Source organism: Canis aureus, chromosome X (assembly GCF_053574225.1).
Source record: "Canis aureus isolate CA01 chromosome X, VMU_Caureus_v.1.0, whole genome shotgun sequence".
Taxonomy (NCBI): Eukaryota; Metazoa; Chordata; class Mammalia; order Carnivora; family Canidae; genus Canis; species Canis aureus.
Window position 1 is genome coordinate 47,294,992 of NC_135649.1, and position 26,269 is coordinate 47,321,260.

Sequence of the window (26,269 nt, forward strand, 5' to 3'; positions counted from 1 at the left end):
AAATCCAAAAGACTCCACCTCAAGATTGCTAGAACTCATACAGCAATTCAGCAATGTGGCAGGATACAAAATCAATGCCCAGAAATCATTGGCATTTCTATACACTAACAATGAAACTGAAGAAAGAGAAATTAAGGAGTAAATCCCATTTACAATTGCATCCAAAATCATAAGATACCTAGGAATAAATCTAACCAATGAGGTAAAGGATCTATACCCTAAAAACTACATAACACTTCTGAAAGAAATTGAGGAAGACTCAAAGAGATGGAAAAATATTCCATGGTCATGTATTGGAAGAATTAATATTGTGACAATGTCAGTGCTACCCAGGGCAATTTACATGTTTAATGCAATCCCTATCAAAATACCATGGACTTTCTTCAGAGACTTGGAACAAATGATCTTAAGATTTGTGTGGAATCAGAAAAGACCCCAAATAGCCAGGGGAATATTGAAAAAGAAAACCAGAGCATCACAATGCCAGATTTCAGGTTGTACTACCAAGCTGTGATCATCAAGACAGTGTAGTACTGGCACAAAAACAGACACATAGATCAATGGAACAGAATAGAGAATCCAGAAATGGGCCCTCAACTCTATGGTCAACTAATATTCGACAAAGCAGGAAAGGCTATCCACTAGAAAAAGGACAGGCTCTTTAATAAATGGTGCTGGGAAAATTGGACAGCCACGTGCAGAAGAATGAAACTAGACCATTCTCTTACACCATACACAAAGATAAACTCAAAATGGACGAAAGATCTAAATGTGAGACAAGAATCCATCAAGATCCTAGAGGAGAACACAGGCAACAGCCTTTTTTAACTTGGCCACAGCAACTTCTTGCAAGATACATCTTTGAAGTCAAGGGAAACAAAAGCAAAAATGAATTATTGGGACTTCATCAAGATCAAAAGCTTCTGCCCAGCAAAAGAAACCGTCAACAAAACTAAAAGACAACCTACAGAATGGGAGAAGATATTTGTAAGTTACATATCAGATAAAGGGCTAGTATCCAAGATCTATAAAGAACTTATGAAACTCAACAGCCAAGAAACAAACAATCTAATCATGAAATGGGCAAAAGACATGAACAGAAATTTCACAGAGGAAGACATAGACCTGGCCAACAAGCACATGAGAAAATGCTCTGCATCACTTGCCATCATGGAAATGCAAATCAAAACCGCAATGAGATACCTCCTCACCCCAGTGAGAATGGTGAAAATTAACAAGACAGGAAACAATAAATATTGGAGAGGATGTGGAGAAAGGGGCACCCTTTTGCACGGTTGGTGGGAATGTGAACTGGTACAGCCACTCTGGAAAACTGTGTGGAGCTTCCTCAAAGAGTTAAAAATAGTACTGTCCTACGACCCAGCAGTTGCACTACTGGGGATTTACCCCAAAGATACAGATGCAGTGAAACACCAGGACACCTGCACCCCGATGTTTATAGCAGCAATGTCCACAATAGCCACACTGTGGAAGGAGCCTCGGTGTCCATTGAAAGATGAATGGATAAAGAAGATGTGGTATATGTATACAATGAAATATTACTCAGCCATTAGAAACGACAAACACCCACCATTTGCTTCAACGTGGATGGAACTGGAGGGTATTATGCTGAGTGAAGCAAGTCAATCGGAGAAGGACAAACATTATATGGTCTTATTCATTTGGGGAATATAAAAAATAGTGAAAGGGAATAAAGGGGAAAGGAGAGAAAATGAGTGGGAAATATCAGTGAGGGTGACAAAACATGAAAGACTCCTAACTCTGGGAAACGAACAAGGGGTTGTGGAAAGGGAGGTGGGCGGGGGTAGGGGTGACTGGGTGATGGGCACTGAGGGGGGCACTTGAGGGGATGAGCACTGGGTGTTATGCTATATGTTGGCAAATCAAAGTCCAATAAAAAATACACAAAAACTGAAGAACAAAATAAAGTAAAATAAAAAGAAAAAAGAAATACAAAATTAAAAATTGGTTGAAAGGAAAAGAAAGTGCATTTCACATTATTTAGCGTTCTCTCATATTTATTACCATGAATTTAAAGGGTCATCCTTGTTACCTGTGAAAAGGGAATACTCTTTGTCTCCCAGAGATGCTGAGTAGATCAGATGAGGTATTGAATGTGTGAACTGTGTTGGCTTGGATCCCACCCGACTCCTCTACCTTTTCAGAACCCCTAACCACAGAGATACTCAGAGAGGGCCGAGAGATATCTAACTTGTGCCCAGGAACAAGTTCAGGCAGCTGAAAAGTTGGTGCCACCCTTCCCTGGATTCTGCCATGTCTTCTAAATACTACTGTCACTTCTTCATCTTTTTCTTTCTGCTGACAGTGGTTGATGTGTTGGAGTCTTCAAGGTGACAAACCCCACTGATTTCTGTGAGATCACTGTCACACTTGTGAAGGTGGATACCACACAAATGTGCCTCAGTAATTTAAGTATCTTAGCCAAGGTCTTAGTAAAAATAGACCTTTACAGTTTTACTTATTGGTCCTCTGCTCTCTAGAGACTCAGACATTCCATTTGGATGGAGAGTGCTGGGTCAACACATGAATATGAGACTTCATTAATAAAGTAAATGATGTATAAAATAAAATGATAGCCTGAACAGTTGAAGCCAGTCCTTTGTGATCTTAATTATAATAAAGACTATGTTGGTTTTCTATATATTTTAGTAATGGAAATTTCAAGAATAATCTTCAGAGGGTGACAACATTGGCTTTTTATATCTCCTATGTCTTGCCAAAAGTGACTTCTAGGCAGATCCACCTTCTAGAGCAACTGGCATACATGAAGTGTTAAATTACAGAGATTTTTCACCTTCTTAGATTAAAACAGAGTAACACCCCCAAAACCTAATCTATGTGAAGGAGTTTTAAATATTTTGTAAGATTAAAAAATCCATAAAAATGTTATCAATTACTCCTCTGCAAAATTGTGTCATTCTTATAGCAAGTACATTTCTTTATCAACCTTATACTCTTGTGCCTATTGCGATGTTTGACACATTGTGAATGTTGAATAAATATTCACTATGCACATTATGACTCTGTGGGGAAACTTAAGTCCTTGATCCAGTTTTAACTCTTAACTAAAGAACAGCTAGTAAGTAATTTTATTTCTCTAGAGGCAGACTTGCATTTCCTAAGGAGCCTAGTAGAGTCCGGATGGCATGCCAAATTAAAACATGAATAAAACTTAATTTGATTTTCACAGTGTGTTACAAAGACTGCCTGCTTTAGAGTTTTTTATCTCTCTTGCTATCAATATAGACTTTGACACTCCTTCCTATATTCCATGAATTAAACACTCTTCTAATTGGCCCCAAAACACACATTATTATCATGCTCCCCTGAGAGATTCTAATGTGGACTAACACTGGAGAACCACTGGTAGTACAGTAGAAATACAATTATATTGAGTATTGACTTAGTGCATTTGGGCTGCAATAACAAAAATACCATAGGTTGGGTGACTTAAATAACAGAAATTCATTTCTCATAGTACTGGACTCTGGGAAGTCCAAGATAAGGTCCTGGAAGATTTGGCATTTGGAGAGGGTCCACTTCATGTTTCAAGTCTTCTTGCTTTCCATATCGTGTAAAGAGCAAGGGAGCATTCTGGGGCCTCTATTATAGGGGCATCAATCCCATTCTCAAGGGCTCCACCCTCAGGATTTAATCACTTCCCAAAGCCCCAACCTCTAGTTACCATCAGGGTGGGGATTAACTTTCAACATATTAATTTTACAGGGGGTCACATTTAGTCTATAAGTACAAATTTTATGCTTAGAGAAAGACTGCAAGGAAATATATCAAAATGTCAGAGATCCTAGCAATGACCTATCACATGACCTAAATTGTCTTATTCTATGTTAGTATCTATTTTTTTAAATCCTTCAACATTTCTCATATTAGAAGATATAAAAATACACATGTAGATTTTATGTGATTTTATTTTTTCTTAAAGGAGGTGTTTCTGAATCAATCAAGGTGTGTGTTGCTGATTCTGCAATCTAATAGTCTAGAAAGTTAGGTGTATAAATATATATGGTAATGTGCATATACAAATACAAAGAGACAAAGAAATTCACCACTGGTGACATTTGAAATGGATGTGTAATTAAAGGCAAATTTTTTGTTGTTATGTATTTCGATGTCAGGTTTTTATATTTTATTTTATTGTACAGTTCCAATCTTATTGAGATTAAAGCAACTCTGAATGTATATCATCACATTAATTTGGAATATGCAGAAAATAATGGAAATAATAACGATATTCAAAATGAAGACAACGCATTTAACAAAGTACAACAACCATTCATGAAATAACCCTCAACAAAGTAGGTTTAAAGGGAACATACCTCAACATAATAAAGGCCATATATGAAAAACCCACAGCTAATATCATCTTCAATGGGCAAAAATGGAGATATTTTCCTCTACAGTCAGGAACAAGACAGGGATTTCCACTCTCATCACTGTTATTTTTAACATAGTACTGGAAGTCCTAGCCACAGTAATCAGACAACAAAAAAAAAAAATAAAAGGCATCCAAATTAGCATGGAAGAAGTAAAACTTCCACTATTTGAAGATAATATGATGCTCTATGTAGAAAACCCAAAAGACTCCACTAAAACACTGCTAGAACTGGTCAACAGATTCAGTAAAGTTGCAAGATATAAAATCAATGTAAAGAAATCTGTTGCATTTCTACACTCGAATAATGAAGCAGCATAAAGAGAAATTAAGGGGATCAATCCCATTTACAATTGCACCAAAGCCAACAAGATACCTAGGAATAAATCTAACCAAAGCGGTGAAAAACTGTACTCTGAAAACTATAAAACACTGATAAAAGAAGTTGAAAATGACCCAAAGAAATGGAAAGACATTCCAAATTTGTGGATTGGAAGGACAAATATTGTTAAAAATATCTATACTGCCCAAAGCAATCTACATATTTATCACAATTTCTATCAAAATACAAATAGTATTTTTCACAGAGCTAGAACAAACATCCTAAAATTTGTATGGAACCAAAAAATAACCTGAATACTCTAAACAACTTTGAAAGAGAAAAGTGAAGCTGGAGGCATCACAATTCCAGACTTCAAGTTATATTATAAAGCTGTAGTGATCAAAACAGTATGGTACTGGCACAAAAATAGACATATAGATCAATAGAACAGAACAAAAAATCCAGAAATGAACCCACAATTATATGATCAATTAATCTTTGACAAAGCAGGAAAGAATATACAATAGAAAACAAAAAACATTTAGGAAAACTGGACGGCTATATGCAAAAGAATGAAACCAAACCATGATATTTGCACATGACATAACTGATAAAGGTTTAGTATTCAAAACATATAAAGAACTTCTACAACTCAATACCCCCAAAATGAATAATCAAATTTAAATATGGGCAGAAAACATGAATAGAAATTTCCCCAAAGAAGACATCCAGGTGGCCTACAGACACATGAAAAGATGATCAACATCATTTATCATCAGAGAAATGCAAATCAAAGCCACAATGAGATATTACCTCACACCTGTTAGAATGGCTAAAATCAACAACATAAGGAAGAACAGCTGTCGGCGGCAAGGATGTGAAGAAAGGAGAACCTTCTTGCATTGTTGGTGGGAATGCAAACTGGTGCAGCCACTCTGGAAAACAGTATAGAATTTCCTCAGAAAGTTAAAAATAGGGGATCCCTGGGTGGCGCAGCGGTTTGGCGCCTGCCTTTGGCCCAGGGCGCGATCCTGGAGACCCGGGATCGAATCCCACGTCGGGCTCCCGGTGCATGGAGCCTGCTTCTCCCTCTGCCTGTGTCTCTGCCTCTCTCTCTCTCTGTGACTATCATGAATAAATAAATAAAATCTTTAAAAAAAAAAAAAAAAAAGAAAGTTAAAAATAGAACTACCCTATAAACCAGCAATTGCACTGCTAGGTATATACCCAAAGAATACAAAAATGCCAATTCAAAGGGATACATGCAGCCCAATGTTTTTAGCAGGATTATCTACAATAGTTGAATTATGGAAACAGTCCAAGTGCCTATCGACTGATGAATGGATAAAGAAGATGTGGTATATGTATACAATGGAATATTACTCAGCAATAAAAATAATGATATCTTGCCATTTGCAAGGACATGGGTGGACCTAGAGAGTAGAATGCTAAGCAAAATAAGTCAGAGAAAGATAAATACCATATGATTTCACTCATAGGTGGAATTTAAGAAAGAAAACAAATGAGGAAAGAAAAAAGAGAAACAAATCAATCATATGATATTTGTCAAGAAAGAGACTCTTAGCTATAGAGAACAAACTGATAGTTACCAGAAAGTGGGCAGAAGGATGGGTGAAATAGGTGACGGGGATTAAAGAGTACACTTACCATGATGAGCAGTGAGTAATGTATAAAATTGTTGATTCACTATGTTGTACACCTGAAACTAATAAAACACTATACATTAACTATATTGGAATTAAAACTTAATTTAAAAATGTGTATTATGCAAATTGTGCCTATTAAAGAAGCTGCTGTTGCTTTTTAAATACTAATCAAGATAGAATTCAAGGCAACGGGCATTTATAAAGAGGGATATTTAATAAAGAAAAAAGATCGATCCACCAGGATTGTATTGTAATACCTAATTTATATGCATCTAAAGACATAAAGCAAAAAATAAAAACCAGAATAAAAGGATGAGTATAAAAAAAAGGATGAGTATATCTATAATCCACAATCATGGTGAGAAAGGAAAACAGAAATTTCTTGGTAACTAATAGTACAATCAGAAAAATATCAGTAAGGATATCAAAAATTTACCCATGCCTCAGGATACTTGGTAAGAGTCCATGCATTAGAACCAAATCCACACTCTGCTCTTATTAGTCGTGTGACTCTCACTTTTTTTATATCATAAACTCTCTTCCTAAACTAATGAGAGTTATAGACTCTCTCTTTATCACATACAGTCACCTTGAATAAATGGATTCAACCATCCCTACACATATATGTGCATTTAATTTTGAACATAAGTTTAAGGGGATCCACAAGTTGCCTTTGTTGTCTAATTTAATCAGTAGGAACCTAGAACAGGAGGGTCAGATAGAAAACAAATAGTAAGATGAGAGACATAAGCACAAAAAGATCAATAATTAGAGTGAATATAAATAGACTGAGCACTTCAAATCACACTTGATAAAAGTAATAAATCATATGCTGCTTAAAGAGACAACGTAAATTTAAGGACACAGAAAGATTGAGTCAAAATGTAGAAAAATATATACATGCATACTATAACCAAAGGAAAGCTGGTGTAGCTATGAAAATATCCAACAAAGTAAGCCATAAGCCAAGAAATATTATTAGAGATAGATATATTTTATGATGATAAAATTATCAATCTAATAGGAAGGTACTAAAATGGTAAATCAGTATGCTTCCAATAACATTGCTTCAAAATATATAATACAAAAAATATCAGAAATAAAAGTAAAAATAGAGAAATCTAAAGTTATTGTGGGAAATGTAAATATACCTCCTTAAATAATTGATATCCTAACTCTGGTAAACGCGCAAAGTGTAGTCGAAGGGAGGGGTGGTGGGTGGGGGGATGGGGTAACTGGGTGATAGGCACTGAGGAGGGAACTTGATGGGATGAGCACTGGGTGTTATACTATATGTTGGCAAATCGAACCTCAATTTAAAAAAAAAGTAGGTGTGGAAGTTAAAAAAATTAATTGATAGAATAATTAGAAAAAAATCAGCAGAAGTAATAAAGATTTAAGTAACAAGACTAACAATCTGACCTAATTTACATATATAGAGCAATATAAACTAAAATTGCAGAATACGCATTTTTTTCTAGTGCAAACAGGACATTTGCTTAAATTCACAAAGTAGCAACAAATTTTAAAATATTAAGATAATCCAGAATATGTTCTATGATGACAGATGAATAAAGATAATAATTAACAAATGAATAACAACAAAAACATTCAAAGTGTTTGGAAATTAAGCAATACATTTCTCAATAATTCATAAATAAAAGCAGAAATTACCATCAAATTTAGTATTATCTTTGAGTGATGATGAAAACACAACACATGCAAACCTGTGGGAGGCAGCTATCTATGCTTAATAAATTCTATGCCTTTAAATGGATATATTAGAATATAAGAAAGACTGAAAAATATCAATAATCTTAAGTTTGCTTGTCCAGTTTTTTGGGGGGAACAATATAAATCCACACAATTCTTAAAAAATAACTAAGAATAGAAATTAATTAAAGAGAAATGAAACATACAAAATAAAGAAACAGACAAATGTTAATTGCATGTAAATACTAATAAAATCAAAACCCTCTAATGAAATTGTTCAAGCAAAATAGAGAAGACACAATATAAATGCCAAGGATAAAAGAAAGAAGAACAGTATATATTCTACAGATTTTAAAAATGTAATAATAATATGAACAATTTCATTACAATAAATTTTTAAAATTTAGATTAAATCTATGAATTTATGTAAAAACATAGCTTACTAAAATGAAAAAAAGAAGAAATAGAAAATCTGACCAATACTATATCTATTAAATGAATTGAATTGCAATTTAAAAATTTGACATAATGGCCACTTTTGTGGTGATAACAGGAAGAGCTATGAAGACCCACTCAACAGTTAAACAAGCAGATCAGATGAAAACTATTTAAAAACCCAACTATTTAATAATGTCTTTAGGAATTGTCCTAGGGGAAAATAGCATATGAATAAACATTTATTCAAGAAAAATCTACCAAAACTTGATCAAAACAATAAGAGTTCCTGGCATTTGAACCAGGACCTGCTCCCTCCTTCTTCTTCATCCCCAGCTCATCTTAACAGAAACTCTACTTGGGAGGCACAGCCAAAATTACAGGGATTCTTTCCCCCTCAGTTCCCAGTCAAAGTTTACATCTCACTGGAAGGCAGATCACCAGCACTTCTTATCCCCTCCAAATTACAGTTGAAGAAGTTAAATTCTTAGCGACTGTGACCAAGAAGTCATGAATTCCCTTCTAGTAATCACTCACTACAAAGGCTTTACCCAACAGAGTAGACCAAGAATAAATGGGTCTTGATTACCCTCATCATGGATTCCTCTTAGAGCAGAGGTTTCATACCAGGAGAAGCAATGAAAATAAATGAATAAATGAATAAATAAATAAAGCCAGAGGCTACAGCCCTGCCTGGAGTAGCTCACAGTTTTTGCCCAGGTAGAGAAGTAGCCCATGAAAAAGAGAGCTTCTATGCTCTCTCCAAAAGAGAGGATTCATTTTGAAACAATCTGGGGAAGATCAAGCTTAAACTTACACTAGAAAACAGTAGCTTCCCTTAAATAAAAGCAACAAGTTAAACTTTAGGCCAGTTAGTACACCAGAGAAAATTAAGGGGAGAATGGGTAATTAAGAGTCTATTGGGGGATCAGAATAAACTTCAAAGACTGACTTCAAAAAATATACCTGACTTAATTTAATTGGATCAGACTTCTGATTTTATGCCCCAGGGCTTTGTTGAGAACAGAGCAGTCAGAGGGTGCAAAGGGACACATGTACACACATCCTGAGGAATGATACCAAAATGTTCACACAGTGGGGAAAATAGCTTCACTAACATAACCTCATCAAGCCACAAAGCAAGCAAGCAAACAACAACCAAAATAAATAGTGCAGAAGATGGGAAGGCAAATTAGTATTCAAAGATGTTAAAATATATTACCTAAACTGTGCAGATTTCACCAAAGTACAAAATATTCTGTCAAAGAAAAATTGCATTGTACAGAGTTGCATATGACAGGAAGATTTTTTTTTTTATGAAATTGAGTTTAACTACAACTACAACAGGGATAGCAGAGGATTTTTATAATGAATAGACAGGGAGAAAAAGTCATTGGATTACAATTACTAACAGGAACTTGATTAGATATCAAGGGTGGATAAAGAGGAACTTAATTAAATTTAAAGGGTAGAAGAATTCTTGCTAAACTAGCTTAGCAGGATTCTTGCTAAAACTGGAATGAACAGGATTCTTTGCTAAAACTAATCTTGACAGTCCAAGGACAAGGCCTAATCAAGAAGAGGGCCTGCAGCACCTGGATGGCTCAGTTGGTTAAGCTTCTGACTCTTGATTTCAGCTCAGTTCGTGATCTCAGGGTTATGAGATTGAGCCCTACATAGGGCTCTGTGCACATCAGGGAGTCTGCTTGAGATTCTCTTTCTCCATCTCCCTCTGCTGGTCCCTCCTTATTTTTCTATAGAATAAATAAATAAATCTTTAAAAAAAAAAAAAAAAAGAAGAAGAAGAGAGCTCAAAAAAGCCTGATTAAACTTTGGTCAAAAAAAAAAATTCTTGTCAGGCGCCTGGGTGGCTCAGCTGGTTAAGCATCTGCCTTCAACTCAGTTTGAGATCTCAGGGTCCTGGGATTAAGCCCCAGGTCATGCTCCCTGCTCAGTGGGGAGCCTGCTTCTTTCTCTCCCTCTGCCCTTCTCCCCTCCTCCCTTGCTCATGCTCTCTCTCAAATAAATAAATAAAATCTTGAAAAAAAGAAAAAGTCTTTGTCAATGCGAAGAAAGAGGAATATGAGAGCCATACACAGGAAAGAGAAGGCAACATAAATAGCGTGTTGTGAGAACAATCAGATGTCAGATTGAATATAAAAAGATTTCAAAGTGGCCATTTTTTAAAAAATATTTTATTTATTTATTCATAAGAGGCACACAGAGAGAGGCAGAGACATAGGCAGATGTCTCTTTTCTTGTGGGGAGCCTGATGCAGGACTCAATCCCAGGACCCTGGGATCATAACATGAGCCAAAGGCAGATGCTCAACCACTAAGCCACCCAGATATCCCCCCTTTTAAAAAAAGATTTTAATCCTTTATTTGAGAGAGTGAGAGAGAACATGAACAGGGAAAGGATCAAAGGTGAAGCAGACTCCTCGCTGAGCGAGGAGCTTGGCACTGGGCTCAATGCCAGGATTCCAGATCATGATCAGAGGCGAATGCAGACACCTAACTGACTGAGCCACCCAGGAGCCCCCCCGCCCCAGCTTCATTTTTCAACAGCATTTCTTCACTTTGTGTCACATTTTGGTAGATTTTTGTAATATTTCAAGCTTTTTCATTATTATTATTATTATATTTGTTACAGTGATCCATGATTAGTAATCTTTGCTGTTATTATTATAATTGTTTTGGGTTGCCACAAACTGTACCCATATAAGACCACAAATTTAATTCATAAATGTAAGTGTGTTTTGACTACTCCAACAACCAGCTGTTCCCCATCTCTCTCCCTCTCCTCAGGACTTTCTATTCCCTGAAACATAACAATATTGAAATTAAGCCAGTTAATAACCCTACAATGGCCTCTACATGTTCAGGTGAAAGGAAGAGTTGTTCATCTCTATTTTAAATCAAGAGCAAGTTATTATTAAGCTTAGTAAGGAAGGCATGTCAAAAGTCAAGATAGCCTGAAAGTTAGGCCTCTTGCACCAAACAATTAGCCAAGTTGTAAATGCAAAGGAAAAGCTTTTGGAGGAAATTAACGATGCTATTCCAGTGAACATGTGAGTGATAAGAAAGCAAAACAGCCTATTGTTAATATGAATAAAGTTTTAGAGGGTCTGGATAGAATAACAAATCAGAACAATATTCCCTAAAGACAAAGTCTAATCCAGAGCAAAGCTCTAAGTCTTTTCAATTCTATGAAGTCTGGGAGAGGTAAGGAAGCTGCAGAAGAAAAATTTGAAGCTTAGCAGAGGTTGGTTTATGAGGTTTAAAGAAAGAAGTTGTTTCCATAACATGAAAGTACAAGATAAAGGAGCAAGTACTGTTATAGAAGCTGCAGCAAGTTATCCAGAAGATCTAGGTAATATAACCAATGAATATGGCTACACTAAATAATAGATTTTCAATGTAGACAAAATAGCCTTCTATTGGAAGAAGATGCCATCTAAGATTTTCATAGCTAGAGAGGAGAAGTCAATGCCTGGTCAAAGCTTCAAAAGACATGCTGGCTCTCTTGGTAGGTAGCTGGTAACTAAGCTGAAGCCAAAACTCATGTACCATTCTGAAAATATTAAGGCACTTAAGAATCATGCTAAATCTACTCTGCCTGTGCTCTATCAATGGAACAACAAAGCCTGAATGACACCACATCTGTTTACAATATGGTTTACTAAATATTTGAAGCTCACAATTGAGACCTACTCCTAAGAAAAAAGATTCCTTTCAAAATATTACTGCCCATTGACAATGAACATGGTCACCCAAAAGCTGATGGAGATGTAAAATAAGATTCATGTTTTCATGCTTGCTAATGCAACATCCATTTTGCAGTCCGTGGATCAAGGGGTAATTTCCACTTACAAGCCTTATGATTTAAGAAATACATTTTATGAGGCTGTAGCTGCCAGAGTGATTCTTCTGATGGATCTGGACAAAGTAAGTTGAATCCTGGCAAGGATTTACCATTCTAGATGCCATGAAGAACATTAGTGATTCATAGGAAGAGGTCAAAATATCAACAATAACAGGAGTTTGGAAGTTAATTCCAAACCTCATGGACGACTTTGAAGAGTTCAAGATTTCAGCGGAGGAAGTAATTGCAGATGTGGTAGAAATAGTAAGAGAACTAGAATTAGAGGTGGAGCCTGAATTGCTGCAATCTTATGATAAAACTTTAATGAATGAAGAGTTGCTTCTTCTAGATGAGCAAAGAAAGTGGTTTCTTGAGATGGAAACTACTCCTGGTGAAGATGCTGTGAAGATTGTTGAAATGAAAACAAAAGATTTAGAATATTACATAATTTTACTTGATAAAGCAGCAGCAGAGTTTGAGAGGATGAACTCCAATTTTGAAAGAAGTTCTACTGTGGGAAAAATGCTATTACATGTGACAGATAAATTGTTCATAAAAGAAAAAGTCAATCAATGTGGCAAACTTCTCATTGCTGTCTATTTTAAGAAATTACCACAGCCACTCCAAATTTCAGCAACCATCACTCTGAGCAGTCAACAGCCAACACTGAAGCAAGATCCTTCACTAGCAATGAAATTATGAATCACTGAAAGCAAAGATGATGGTTAGCACCTTTTGGTAAGTAAGTATTTTTAATTAGGTATGTACATACTTCTGGACATAATACTATTGCACATTTGATGGACTACAGTAGAACATAAACATAAACTTTTATCTTCACTGGGAAAACAAAAAATTCATTTGACTTGCTTTATTCAGTATTTGCTTTATTGCAGTGGTCTGGAACCAAACCTGCAATATCTCCAAGGTGTGGTTATATACGAAATATGGACAGGTTACAGGTAAGACATATACTTACTTATTCCTAATACATTGTTTTGCCCCATTCGTGTAAGCTCCCTGCCTAGTGAGCTGAACTAGACCTCTGAAAAAAACCACTCTGTAGTATGGCATATACTGTTTCAAATACTGACAAAACAATTTTTATTGGCTAGACAATCAATAACAGCTTTCTGCATGTGCTAGCATGCTCAATAAATATTGATTGCTCACAATAGCCATCATTTTTAAAAAGCATGAAACTTTTCATGTATATATATGAAATATATATATCTATGAGAGAGAGAGAGTAGATTTAGTGGGAACATATCTCAATAAATGTCATATATGAAAAACCCACAGTGAATATCATACTCAATGGAGAAAAACTGCGAGCGTTTCCTCTATGGTCAGGAACAAGACAAGGATGTTCATTCTCACTACTTTTATTTTTTGGAAGATTTTATTTATTTATCTATTTGATAGAGAGAGCATGAGCAATGGAGAGGAGAACAGGTACAGGGAGAGGCAGACTCCCCACTGAGCAGCGAGCCCCTACATGATGCAGGGCTCAATCCCAGGACCCCAGGATCGTGACCTGAGCTGAAGGCAGACACTCAACCACTGAGCAACCCTAGTGCCCCTTCACCACTTTCATTCAACAAAATACTGTAAGTTCTAGCCACGGCAATCAGACAAGGAAAAGAAAAGAAATAAAAGGCATCCAAATTGGTAAGGAAAAAGTAAAACTTTCACTATTTGCAGATGACATGAAACTATATATAGAAAACCCTAAAGACTCCACCAAAAAACTACTAGAACTGACAAATGACCTCAGTAATGCTGCAGGATACAAAATCAATGTATACAAATCCATTTCATTTCTATACACTAATAATGAAGCAGCAGAAAGAGAAATCAAGAAAGCAATCCCATTTACAATTGCACCAAAAATTAAAAAATACCTAGGAATATAAAATTAACCAAGGAGGTGAAAGACCTGTACTCTGAAAACTATAAAATACTAATGAAAGAAATTAAAGATGGCATAAACAAATGGGAAGATATTCTATGCTCATGAAATGGAAGAGGAAATATTGTAAAAATGTCAAAAGCAGTCTATAGATTTAATGCAATTCTTATCAAAATCTCAACAGCATTTTTCACAGAACTAGAACAAATAATCCTAAAATTTGTATGGAACTACAGAAGACCTCAAATAGCTACGGCAATCTTAAAAAACAAGAACAAAACTAGAGGCATCACAATCCCAGATTTCAAGTTTTACTACAAAGCTGAAGTAGTCAAAACAGTATGATATTGGAACAAAAATAGACACATAGATCAGTGGAACAGGATAGAGAGGCCATAAACCCATAAACCCACGATTTTGTGGTCAATTAATCTTCAACAAAGGCAGAAAGAATATACAATGGGGAAAATATAGTACTCTCTTTAACAAATGGTGCTGGGAAAACTGAACAGCTACATTCAGAAAACTAAAACTGGACCACTGTCTTACACCATACACAAAAATAAAATGGATTAAAGACCTAAGTGTGAGACTCAAAATCATAGAAATCCTAGAAAAGAGCACAGGCACTAATTTCTCTGACATTGGCCATGGCAACATTTTTCTAGATATGTCTCCTGAGGCAAGATAAAAAAAAAAAGCAAAAGTGAACTATTGAGACTACATCAAAATGAAAGTTTCTGCACAGCAAAGGAAACAAAACAAAAAGACAATCTACTGAATGGCAGAAGATATTTGCAAATGAGATATCTGATAAAGACTTAGTATCCAAAATACATAAAAAATTGATACAACTCAACACCACAAAAACAAATAATACAATTTAAAAATGGGCAGGGGCACCTGGATGGCTCAGTGGTTTAGTGTCTGCCTTCAGCTCAGGGCATGCTCCTGGGCCCTGGGATTGAGTCCCACATCTCCCTTTGCCTGTGTTTCTGCCTCTTTCTCTGTGTCTCTCAGGAATAAATAAAATCTTTTTTTTTTTTGGAATAAATAAAATCTTTAAAAAAAAATGGGCAGAAGGGATGCCTGGGTGGCTCAGCAGTTGAGTGTCTGCCTTTAGCTCAAGGTGTGATATAATCCCCACATTGGGCTCCATGCAGGGGGCCTGCTTCTCCCTCTGCTTGTGTCTCTGTCTCTCTGTGTGTGTCTCTCACGAATGAATAGATAAAATCTTTTAAAAATTGATGGTTACCAAAGGAGAGGTGTGTGGGAGGATGGGTGACATAGGTGAAGGGGATTAAGAGTACACTCATCATGATGAGCACTAAGTAATGTATAAAATTGCTGAATCAAAAAAAAAGTAAAATAAAATTGCTGAATCACTGTATTGTAAACCTGAACTAATCACACACTGTATAATGTTGATAAGCACAAGGTGATGTATGGAACTGTTAAATTACTATATTGCATACCTAAAACTAATGTAATACTGTATGTTAACTGACTGGAATTAAAATTAAAATTTTAAGTAGAAAATTAAAAAACAATATGGCACTGCATGTTAAGTATACAAGAATTAAATTTTTTAAAAAAGGAAACAGGGATCCCTGGGTGGCACAGCGGTTTGGCGCGGAAACATTTTTAAATTAAAAATGCAAAAAATAAATAAATAAAACTAATTTTCCTCTCCAACTCTTCTAACACTACACACTTAAGCCACTACCATATTTTCTGTCTAAATGAATAATGCCAACATACTTTTTTTTTTTTTTTTTTTATGATAGTCACAGAGAGAGAGAGAGAGGCAGAGACATAGGCAGAGGGAGAAGCAGGCTCCATGCACCAGGAGCCCGATGTGGGACTCGATCCCGGGTCTCCAGGATCACGCCCTGGGCCAAAGGCAGGCGCCAAACCGCTGCGCCACCCAGGGATCCCCCCAACATACTTTTAAATGCCAAAGTCAGAAACCTGGATATTATCCTTCACTTTTGTTCTCTCACTTCCCTCAATCTCGATAACCAGTTCCTGAGAACCCAATCTTTTAATAATCTTCCACCTCTGTCTACTTTTCCCCCTAATCCTACTGTCTGTTATTGCCCTGGTTCAGGTTCAATACATTCCCCTTCCCTCCCATGTCCCAATCACCTCTTCCTTGGAATACTGTGAAAAGTTACCTGCTGTCCTTACTATATAAATCATGTGTTGTTCCTATCTAAAGGATTATTTTTTTCAAAATACGAAATCTTATAAAATCACTGCTAACTCAGTATTTTATTTCTTTCTCCCATAGTCCTGTGAGATAGGTACTGTTGGAAATTTTTTTTTTAAGGGAATGATATAGTGGGTAAGAAACCATTACCTTCTCCAGGATAAAAAAAGGAAATTTGAGTTATTTACATATGAGCTTTTAGCAGCTTGCGGTCTTGTTACCGTGGAATGCTGAGAGAACAAACAAAAAGCACATCTTTAGGTTATTTAGAAAATGGGAGTCTTTTCCACAGTCATTATTACTGTAAAATATGTCAATTATGCATAAATTCATCTCAATTTTAATTTTAATCACAAGGAATGTATTTTGGAACTTAAAAATATTGTTCAAAATTCCTCTGAATTGCATATACTCATAAGGGGCCAAGAAATTGATGAAAATAAATAATAAAGGCAAACTTGTACTGCCAAATAAGTTAATACATTTTAAAAAGTGACTTCCCGAGAATAGCGAAAAAAACTAAAGAATAGCATTTGAAGGCTGACACAGATCTAGGAACAACTTGGTTTTTAGAATATGATAAAGATAGCCTTTCAAATTCAGCAGACAAAGATAAATAATTTTTTAAATGCATGTTGCTCTATGCCATGCTGACTTGGACACCAGCCAATCCACATAGTTCCTGGATGCAGACTTCTCAATTTGAGGGACAAGAGTTCATTGCCATCCTCATCCTCATCAGGGAGTGCCATTAAGTAAACCATATACGCACAACATAGAATGACCAACAAAATGTGATTGTATAGATACTGATAACTAAGTCTTATCAATTCCTGGGGAGGACACATGGAAAAATAGATAAATTGGAGCTAGAAACTCAGGCTTGACACATTCCAGAGTTAAAAGGTGTGGCATAAAATTTTTGAACCTCAGTTTTTCATCTGAAAATTTAGAATAATATATACAACAGGGTTATATGTCCATGGTTCTAAATGTAAAAAACACAAATAGAAAGCACTCACTATATTTCTAGCACTGAGGTAGGTTTAAGAGGACACAACTGACTGTTGGAAATTATGTTTTGGCAAAGTAGGTAAAACCCATTGATGTGAACATGTTTAGATGATGATTAGGAGCTGCAAGGTAAAGGACAAAAAAATGGTTTAGAGAAAGTAGCAGTCTTTATGAGCTGGGTTATTCTGGAAAGACGTAAGATCAAAAAGATATTTAACATAGTCCTGGCAATGGTGAGGGGGAATAGATACTCTCACACATTGTCAATGCAACTGTTAATTGGTACAACCTCTTAGGAGCAAAATTTTGAAATATTTCTAATAATTAAAATGTGTTTAATTTTTGCATTGATGTGAAATTCACATAAAATAAAATTAACTGTTTTAAGTGTATAATTTTCAATGACATTTAGAATATTCACATTGTTGCATAATGTTCGTTTCTGTCTGGTTCCAAAACATTTTTATTATACCAACAAACGATGTCTTTTACCAATTTATCCATTCTGTCTTGTCTCCAGCCCCGGCAACCACTAATTTGTTTTTTGTGTTATGGATTTACATATTCTTGACATTTGATATAAATGGAATCATCCAATATGTGACCGTTCATGTTTGGTTTCTTTCACTTAGCATAATTTTTTCAAGGTTCATCTATGTTGTAGCATGTTATCAGTACTTTGTTCCTTTTTAGGGCTGAATAATATTTCACTGTATGAATATACTACCTTTTGTTTATGAACTCAGTTGATAAACATTTGGGTTGTTTCCATCCTTAAACTATTAATAGTGCTGCTATAAACATTTGTGTATAATTATTGTTTGAATACCTATTTTAAGTACTTTGGGGCTCATTCCTAGGAATGGAATTATTTGATCATATAGTAATCCTATGTTTAACTTTTTGAGGAACTGCCAAACTGTTTTTTTTCTTTTCTTTTTTTAAATTTATTCATTCATAGAGTCACAGAGAGAGAGAGAGAGAGAGAAAGAGAGAGAGAGAGAGAGAGAGGCAGAGACACAGGCAGAGGGAGAAGCAGGCTCCATGCAGGGAGCCTGATGTGGGACTTGATCCCGGGTCTCCAGGATCATGCCCTGGACTGAAGGCAGCACTAAACCACTGAGCCACCCGGGCTGCCCGCCAAACTGTTTTCTATAGATGCTGTGCCATTTTACATTACCACTAGCAATTTATAAGGGTTAAAATTTCTCTGTGTCCTCAACACGTTATTTTAAGTCTTATGGATTAGAGCCATTCTAGTGTGTTTAAAGTGGAATCTCCCTATGGTTTTGAGTCGCATTTCCCTAACGACTAATAATTTTGAAGACATTTCTGTGTTTCTTTGAGCCAACTGTATTTTTTTTTGGAGACATGTCTATAAAAGTCCTTTGATGATTTTTTAATTGGATTGTCTTTTTGTTGTTGAGTTGTAGTAGTTCTTTATATATTCTGGATACTAGACCCTATCAGATATATGATTTACAAATATTTCTCCTGTTTTTGTAGATTGTCTTTTCATTTTATTGAAAAGACATTTTATTATGTCTTTTGTTGCATAAAGTTTTTAATTTTGATGAAATCCAATTTATTTGTTGTTTCATTTTGCCTTTTTTTTGGATGATGCTTTTGTTGTCATTTGTAAGAATCCATTGCCAAATATAAGGTCATGAAGATTTAGTCCCAGTTTTCTCCCAAACATTTTGTGGTTTTGGCTCTTATATTTATGTCTTTAACCCATTTTTGGTTTACTTTTGGAATAACATGAGGTAGGGGTCTAATTTATTTCTTGTGCATGTGGATATCCAGTTGTCTCATCACCATTTGTTTGAAGAGCTTATTCTTTCTCCCATTGAATGGACTTGTCACTCTTGTCCAAAATTAATTGACAATAGATGTATGGGTTTATTTCTGACTCTCAGTCCTATTTCATTGATCTACAGGTTTATTCTTATGCTAGTAGTACACTGTTTTGATTACTATAAATTGGTAAGATTTTAAAATTTAAAAATGTGAGTTTTAAAAAAAAATAAAAAATAAAAAAAATAAAAATGTGAGTTTTCCTAATTTTTTTCAATATGTTTTGTCTATTTGGGATTTCTTGCAATTCCATATGAATTTTACTCTCACGTTTTCCTTTTCTGGAAAATAGAATTCTCTTTTTTTAAGATTATATTTATGTATTTATTTGAGACAGAGAGAGCACAAATGGGGAGAAGGGTCAGAGAGAGAGGGAGAATCAGGCTCCCTGTTCAGGGAGCCAACATGGGACTCCATCCCAAGACCCGGAAATCAGGACCTGAGCCCAAGGGAGACACTTAACTGACTGAGCCACTCAGGCACCCCAAATTTTTCCTATTTTGATAGGAATTGCATTCAATCCTTTGCTTGCTTTGGGAATTATTGTCATCTTAACAAATATTGAGTCTTCCAATCTATGAACATAGGACATCTCCATTTATTTAGATCTTATTTAATTACTTTCAACAATTTTGTAATTTTCAGTGTACAAATCTTGAGATACCTTGGTTAAATTTATTTTTAAGTATTGTTTTCTATTTTGTGCTTTTGTACACAGAATTGTTGCTCATTCCTAGTGTATAGAAATACAACCAATTTGGGATAGCTGATCTTATATCCTCCAATTTGCCAAGTTTATTTATTAGTCCTAGTTAACTTCTTGCATATTCTTTATTTTTGTATATAAGATCATGTCATTGGCAAATAAAGATAATTTTGCTTCTTTCTTTCTAATTTAGATTCAGTTATTTTTTTCTTGCCTAATTTCTCTGGCTAGAACTTCCAGTACAAAACAGATAAAAGCAAACATCGTTGTCTCATTTGTGATCTCATATGGAAAGCTTTCAATCTTTCAGTATAAAATATAATCTACCATTGAGTTTTTCATAAATGCCCTTTATTATGTTGAGACAAACTTCTTATATTCCTAGTTTGTTGAGTGCTTTTATTATGAAAGGGTATTGGAGTTTGTCAACTGCTTTTTTCTGTAACAATTGAGTTGATAATGTGGTTTTTTCTTTTCTTAAATTAATGCAATATAAGATTTTGACATCGGTTTTTTTTTTATTTATTTGTTCATGAAAGACACACAGAGAGAGGCAGAGACATAGGCAGAGGGAGAAGCAGGGTCCCCATGGGGACCCCAATGAGGGACTGGATCTCAGGTTCCTGGGATCACGACTTGAGCCAAAGGCAGATGCTCAACCACTGAGTCACCCAGGTGCCCCTGACATTGATATTCATATACTGAATCACCCTTGAATTTTGTGAGTAAACCTCAATCCATCACGATGTAAAATCCTTTTAACATTCTGCTGGCTTAGTTTGCTAGTATTTTGTTGAGGATTTTTCCATCAATATTTATCAGGACTTTGGAGGTGATGAATATATTCGTGGTATGCATTGTGATAAATAAACAAACCAATAAAATATGTGCATATCATATCACTATTTTTTATTACATGGAGATATAGGCACACAGGTACACAGGAAAGCATAGATAAATGTTTTTATGGCATTGCTTAAAAGAACCAAAATGTTGGAAATAGTTTAAGTCATCAAAAGGAAAAAGTCAAATAAGAAAACTACACAATAATTAAAAGGAATAAGATTGTTATACTGATGCATCTCCAGGAATATTGTTAAGTAAAAATAATAGAGCAATAGATGTAATATTATAATAATATTATAATGTAATATTATAATGTATATTATAATAGTATATAATATTATAATAGATGTAATTATTATAATTATAATTAATTATAATATTATAATAGATGTTATAATGATAACAATATTATAATATTGTTAAGTAAAAACAATAGGGCAATAGATGTAATATAATATATATAATATATTATATAATATTATATAATATAATATAATATTATAATAATTATTGTGTATATAACTACACAATAATTAAAAGGAATGAGATTGTTATACTGATGCATCTCCAGGAATATTGTTAAGTAAAAACAATAGGGCAATAGATGTAATATTATATAATAGGGCAATAGATATAATATTATAATATTATAATAATTATAATATATATTATATAATTATAATATTATATAATATATAATATTATAATAATATTATGTAATATAATAATATTTGTATATACAAAACAGAAATATATATATTTCTAGGTGAATATCCATCAAACTGATAAATGTTTAATTGTGGGGAGGGGATTGAAATTGGAGGTGTGGGTAAAGCAGTATATTAAGATGAACTAGCCTATCTCAGTAGATTTAAGGCAAGTTATTACTCATTCATGTCATAGTTTAATGAGAGTTATTGGTTCTCCTGCATGGCTCTGCTCCATTGATTATTCAGGTATCTAGGAACACAATCATGTGTTCCAGATGGCACACATGGTTTCCAAGGTTACTGAAAGAAGATGGAAAGGTCACCCAGAATTGTAAAAGCCTTAGAAGTGTCTTATATTAGAGGCAGCCCGGGTGGCTCATTGGTTTAGCGCTGCCTTTGGCCCAGGGCCTGATCCTGGAGACCCGGAATCAAGTCCCATGTCAGGCTCCCTGCATGGAGTCTGCTTCTCCCTCTGCCTGTGTCTCTGCCTCTCTCTCTCTGTGTCTTTCATGAATAAATAAATAAGATCTTTTAAAAAAAGAAGTGTCTTATATTACATTTGGTGGTCCCAACTATATGGGCAAGGGAGATTGGGAAATGTAAGAGATATTTTGATCAGGCAATTGTACTTTTCAGAGTTTATTCTATAGAAATATAGTAATTTGAATACATGTGTAAACATTTTCATTGCAGACAGCATTGTTTTTAGTGGGAAAACACAGAAATAACATAAATGTTGAGTAACGGGAATGATTTTAATAACATAAGGTACATTCATACTATAGAAAATAGACTTATTTGTATTTGTATTTATGGAAGTTTGGAAAGTCCTATAAGACTTCTATGCTGAGAAAAAGAGACACAAGTAACTTAAAGTCATGTGAAGAAATAAACAGCATTTCGATCACTCCAGAAATTTTATGGAAATGTTCTATATCGTACTGAAGTGGTGGCTACTCTTTGTGCATACATTTGCCAAAACTCAACAAAGTATTCACTTAAAATGGAGGAACTGTATTGTATGTCAATTATTATAGAAGAAATTTGATTTAAAATAATAACAATCATAAAATAACCAGAAACATACACACAAAAATAAAAACTAACTAACTAAATAAATAACAAATGTAAAGGTAGCTACAGAGGTAAATATAAAAGCAAGTAGTTTGGGGTAGCCCTGGTGGCTCAGCAGTTTAGCGCCGCCTTCAGCCCAGGGCCTGATCCTGGAGACCTGGGATCGAGTCCCACATCGGGCTCCCTGCGTGGAGCCTGCTTCTCCCTCTGCCTGTGTCTCTGCCTCTCTCTCTCTCTTTCTCTGTGTCTTTCATGAATAAATAAATAAAATCTTTTTTTAAAAAAGCAAGTAGTTTTTCATATTTGGTTTACAATTCCTTTTTTTCCCTATATGTCTTAAAAGACAAATGCATATAACAATAATTATAAAGCTACATTAAAATGCACACTTACCATACATTCTGTTTCAGTTGAGTTGTACAGGAGTCTCCTTATAATGGTTTATGATTTCTAATTAAGGGCTCCTGAAAGTCACAATGTAATATTAGGGTATTCAATTAAAATGAAAAACAGAAATACATCAATTTTTGAGTTATCCATCAAACTGATAAGTGTTTAATTGTAGGGAGCAGATTGAAATTGGAGGTATGGTTAAAGCAGTATGTTAAAATGAATAATAAAATAAATGATAATAATAATAAAATAATGTAATCCATTATTTATGACAATAATATTTGTGACAATAGCAAAGTAAAAATACATATTGGTTTTTTTAAAGATTTTATTTATTTATTTGAGAGAAAGAGCATGGGCAGTGGGGAGGAGGGGCAAAGGGAGAAGCAGACTCTCTGCTGAGCATGGTGTACAACCAGGGGCTGAGATCATGGAACTTAACCTAAGGTCATGACCTGAGCCAAAGGCAGATGCTTAAATTGAACACCAATAAAAAATGAATTTATAAAAATAAAAAAAGGCAGATGCTTAACTGACTGAGCCACTCAGGCACCCTAAGATATATATTGTCTTTACCTAATAATATTCCTGAAGATGCTTCAATATAAGAATCTCATTCTTTGGAACTATTGCGTAGTTTTCTTGGCATAGATAGGACACTCTTTATTTGATATCTCCCTTTTGATGACCTTGGCTATTTCTAATATATTGGCACTTACAAACAATAACACAATAAACATCCATCTATGCTTTCCTGTGGGTGTGTGTACGTATATCTCTATGGTAACACAAAGCAGTGCAAGTGCTGGGTCATGTGATATGTACATATTTTTACTGGTTTGTTTATTTTTTTCTTTTCCATCTGTAAAAGCTATTGAGGTTATATATTTTCCCATTATCTGTCATGGTATTGAAAATATTTCCTCACAGGATATTTCCTATCTTTGGGCCTTTTATATTTTTTTCCTTTATAACTTCTGGACTTTTTTCATGCTTAAGAAGATTGCATCAGGGAATCCCTGGGTGGCCCAGCGTTTTAGCACCTGCTTTTGGCCCAGGGCCCGATCCCGGAGTCCCGGGATCGAGTCCCGCGTCGGGCTCCCGGCATGGAGCCTGCTTCTCCTTCTGCCTGTGTCTCTGCCTCTCCCTCTCTCTCTATGTCTATCATAAATACAAATAAATCTTTAAAAAAAAAGAAGATTAAAAAAAAAAGAAGATTGCATCACAAGCATCACAAGATTGTACATGTTAGTTAATTTTCATTGTAATATTTTATTCTTGTTCTTCACATTTACTTTCTTTCTCTCTTTTTTAAAGATTTTATTTATAAGTAATCACTACACCCAATGTGGCGCTTGAACTCACAACCCTGAATTCAGAGTCATATGTTCCACCACCTGAGCCAGCCAGGTACTCCATGTTTTCACATTTTCATCTTCAATCCACCTGGGATGTATTTTTGTGTGTGTGGTGAATAGGAATCTATATTCATTTCCTTCTGATTGGATAGTACATGTACTTGATTCTTAGGTTTTAAAAAATTCTTGCAAATATGTGACACCCTTAAATAAAATATTTATAGCTAAACATTTGCTCACCAATATGATTATTTTCTTAGGAGAAATTTTAAATAGTAGAATTGTTGAGCCGTGGTATATGCAGTATATACAGTTTTTGGTACTTATTTTGAATAGAAGCAAAAAAAATGGATGTAGCAATTTACTCTCTCATTGAGTATGAGAATGCCTATATCCTCAATAAAATTGAGTATTGTAAGCAAACGTTTGCCTATTTGATAGGCAAATTTGTTTTTTTATTTTAGTTTTCATTTGGTTCTTCACCTCCTACCATGGCCAAATAAAGTTTATTATTCACATAGATTTACTTGTTAGAATTTTCAGGCTAGAACCACGATTCTGACTTTCAGGAGCCCTTAGTTATGAATTGTAAACCATTTGGCTCTTTGATTATAAGGAGACTTCTGCACTGCTCAGCTGAAACAGGGACTATGGTGAGAGTATATGAAGCAATAATGGAGACCATGATTTCATGGGAAACCCCAATGGAGGGCCAGAACCAAATGCAGAGATTCTGATTCAGAGTGTTTCTAAGAGTATCAGTGTGTATGGGGACATATGTGTCAAAATATTGCATATTTAATAAGCACTCCAGATGATTATAAGGAGCTGTTTGAGACATCAGTTATACAATTTTACAATAACTTTATAGACTGAATATTGGAAATAATCCCTTTCCTGTTGGGTCCCATTTAAAAATTCAAGTTACAGTTTGTAGTGAAGTAGATTATTGCCAATTTTATGCAATCAAAGGTAAAACTGGGCCAGGAACACTAGATTCTAATTAAGTAAACATTTATTAAATACTTACTATATGTAAGTCACTAATCAAAAAGAAATATAATTAAATATATGATATGGTGCTTACTTTGAGATGCAAAATAAAAGAAATCCAATTAGGAAATAATGCTTAAGTGTGTATATATACACAGATATATGTATGTATGTAATATACATATATATGCATGTATGTAATATAAATACACATATGTAAGTATATATGTGTGTATATACATGTCTTTTGTAAGACTAAAAAATATATACACATACATATGAATGAAATATATATACAATACATATTGTACAATAAAATATATATATTTCTATATATATTTATATATTATATATATTATAGTCTTACAAAGAATTTTTACATGTTTCACGAAAGAAAAGTGATAGAAAGATGGGGATTGCTTTCCTAGAACTATTTTCTACATTGTTTTGTGCAATTTATATGTCCCCTGATTTTCTTCTGAACCAGCAGTTCAGGCCTCCCAGGAGCCTTCAAGGGAGAGATCATCTCACAAGAGAAGGAGGACAAAACCTTAGTCCTTAGACCCAAGGCAACTCTGATTACAGCATTGTTTAAATTCAAACTTGTACCTTGGTCCAACTCCCAAAATGGCCTCATCGTGCCTGACTCTGATTTAGAGGAGAGGTCCTAGGATTGAAAACAGAAGGGGCTGTTTGCTAAGAACCGTGCAAGGCACTGTGGCCCAAGCAATCCTAGAGCAGTCTCACCTGTTTAAGAG

General features: G+C 34.8%; 1 protein-coding gene across 2 annotated transcripts in view; it reads right to left on the bottom strand.

Moving 5' to 3' along the window:
• BEX3 (brain expressed X-linked 3) overlaps positions 1–26,269 on the bottom strand; it is a 323,487-nt gene that overhangs the window by 44,881 nt on the left and 252,337 nt on the right. The window lies entirely within an intron of this gene.